Here is a 2903-nt window from a genome sequence, read left to right on the forward strand (position 1 = left end):
TGGCCCTTCCCTGGCAGTCCAGTGGTGGTTGGGACTCCATGCTTCCAGTGCAGGGGGTACAGTCTCCATCTTTGATTGAGGAACTAAGATCCCACATACCATGTGTCAAGGCCAAAAAGTAAAAAAAAAAAAAAATGACCATGCATGAAGGTGCAAGTATAGCGCCTAGTGTGTGATAAATACCCTATAAATATCAGCTCCCCCTACCCCATCCCACTCTCCTTCTCTGTAAGTGTAAAACACTTACAGAGGATGGGCAACCTTTGGCCAGCAGCCCATGCCTGGCTCCTGCTTTAGTAAATAAAGCTTTATTGGAACACAACTGTGCTCACTCATTTACCCGTTATCTATGGTTGCTTTCTAGCCCTAAGCAGAGGGTTGAGTAGACAGAACAGAGAATGTATGACCCACAACACCTAAAATATTTACTGTCTGGCTTTTTACAGAATAAACTTCCTGATGCAGAACATAAGGCCTGATCTAGTTGAAGGAACCTCAGCTATTTTCTCAGCAGGGAGGAGAACTATTGGGAAGGTATAAAGAAACTTCTTGATGCCTCTTGAATCTTTCATGCTGACTCTGGGGACATGCGAGGGTGGCGGCCAGTCTCAAAGGAGAGTAAACTATGGCAGAAAAACAACACCCAGGGAAATAGTCAAGCATGATCTAGGATTCAACCCTTCCCCAGGACTTGAGGACAAGGGGCCCAAAAGGAAGATTGTTTCTCTAGAGAACACACACCCCGCCCCCCCACAGAAGTGACCAGAATACCAACACAGAATAGTAAATATTACAGCAGGTTTTGGACACTGTTCTGGTGAGAAGATAAGACTTCCTCCGGAATGGCATCTTCTGTGGGCATGGCATGCAGAAGAAATTATCTCTATGTCAGGGTCGTGTGCATTGGTTGAACACAGGATGCTTGGGTGGCCGCAGCACTGACTCTTTAGAACTGAGCTTAATGCCCCACACAGGTCACCTGACCCACGGTCCAGAGCTACCTTTGGCTTCCTCTGCACCTGTAGCTATCTGAGAAAAGGACCCACCCCGTGGGTCCATCTGTTGATCTTAGAGATGGTCCGAGGCACCGAGCTCACCGTGACGGTCCCTGCAGATTGAGTGCAGTTTACACGCCTCTAAGCTGCGTGGTCATCCCCATAGAAGATACCATCACGGGTAACTCAGCTTTTCCTCCTACAGATAATGTGAGGCACACATGCCGCCGAAGAGTGTATTGTGTTTCTTTCCCTTTTAAAAACTGCAATATCACTGATGTGCAATGTTCTGGTAGCCTCAGGTGGCAGTGTTTTTCTTAGCAAGACACACCTTGTTGGCTGAGGCCAGAGACCTCCATTCTGTGCCCTGACTAATGAAATTCCTCAGGGCACTTTATTGGGTTTGTTTTGGGTGGGTTTTTGTTTTGTTTTGTTTTTTAGCCTTTGCTCTGTGAGAGAAGCTCACCTCTGTGTATTCTTGTGTGTCCAAGGCTGGAGATCACCCTCCGGCCCATCACCCCCACTTCCTGGAGAAACAGCTTTGATTAGCTTGCTGTTTCTCCTTCCCTCTTCCTTTCTTCCTGTGTTAGAAACACAGAAGCTGTCTGCCCACCTGATGGCAATCTCAGCCTCTGGTGGTGATCACCCAGCTCGCACTGTCCTGACCTCAGCACCTCCGGGATCTGGACGGGGTTCTGTTAACTCTTTAGCTGCCCTTTGGTCTCCCTGTGCTCAGGAGCTGGTGAACTGTTTAGGTGTTGGTCCGCTGCCAGTGATGAGAGAGAGGCTTGTTGGCGGGGACTGGAACCACCCACCACCAGTCCTGAGCCAGGAACTCAGCTGGGAGCAAATGTTTCTAAACTAGGAACTCTCGGTGCGCGAAGAGGGAAGGGGTTGACAAACCTTGCCTTCAAACCTGGAAGAGATTTCAAGTCATTTCCTCCAACTTCTGCATTTTACGGATGGGGGAACCAAGGGCTAGAGGGTGTGGGGGGGATTTCCCCAAGACAAACAGGTGGCACTCAACAGTGTTGCAAATCAAGCCCCAGGTTCTCTTTTCTGCATCATTATTGCTGTTGGGCAGCTGTCTCCAGTGAGGGTGGGCATTTGGTCTCACTTTTATCAGAACGTGGGCTTTCTCATGAAAGGTATGTGGGCGTAGGGCCATGACCAACGTCTCTCCTCCCGTTTCCATCACAGAACGTCAAAGCCTTCAGGGTAGTGATTTCCAAAGCGTGGGGCTCACCACAGGTGGGACGTACAGGAGGCGATTTCAGGTGGTACCTACCCACTTTTTAAATTTTAAGAGTAATGTGTTTATGTTCATGTGCGTTAGGGAAGTGTGTAAGTAGACACGAAATCTATTCATGTTTATTATGTTTGGATATGACTACTGGGGTGGGAGCTCAGAAACTAAAAATGTATTCAGTCAATAATAACATGGGTGGTTTGTTAATTGGGAAAAAAACATACCATTCAGCAAGTGGCTGAAATTCTGGAAATGCTGTTATGGAGAATACCAACAATTGGGAAGAGATTTAAACCAGGGATTTGCTGGTGATGAAAAAAACACACGCTCAGCCTCATTAATCACCAGAGAAATGCAGAATAAAACTAGAATGAGATACAGTTTTTCTCCTTTCAGTTTGGTAAAGATCATAAATTTTGGGGACTTCCCTGGCGGGCCAGTGGTTAAGAGTCTGCACTTCCATTCCAGGGGATGTGGGTTTCATTCCTGATCAGGGAACTAAGATCCTGCAAGCCACCTGGTGTGCCCCTCCAAAAAAAGATTATAAAATTTGTTCTCACTTCAACAGCACATATACTGAATTTAGAATGACACAGTGAAGATCGGCATGGTCCCTGGGCACAGATGACATGCAAATTAATGACAAATCCTGTGGGTTG

At 47.2% G+C, this 2903-nt stretch overlaps 1 non-coding gene across 1 annotated transcript; it reads left to right on the forward strand.

Annotated features, from left to right (window-relative positions):
* Positions 1-2796: 2796 nt before the first annotated feature.
* Positions 2797-2903, forward strand: LOC129544809 (U6 spliceosomal RNA). The gene has a single exon (XR_008683556.2). It is a non-coding gene; the product is annotated as a U6 spliceosomal RNA (small nuclear RNA).

Source organism: Moschus berezovskii, chromosome 20 (genome assembly GCF_049115385.1).
Source record: "Moschus berezovskii isolate FMDL1 chromosome 20, NW_MosBer_1.0, whole genome shotgun sequence".
Taxonomy (NCBI): domain Eukaryota; kingdom Metazoa; phylum Chordata; class Mammalia; order Artiodactyla; family Moschidae; genus Moschus; species Moschus berezovskii.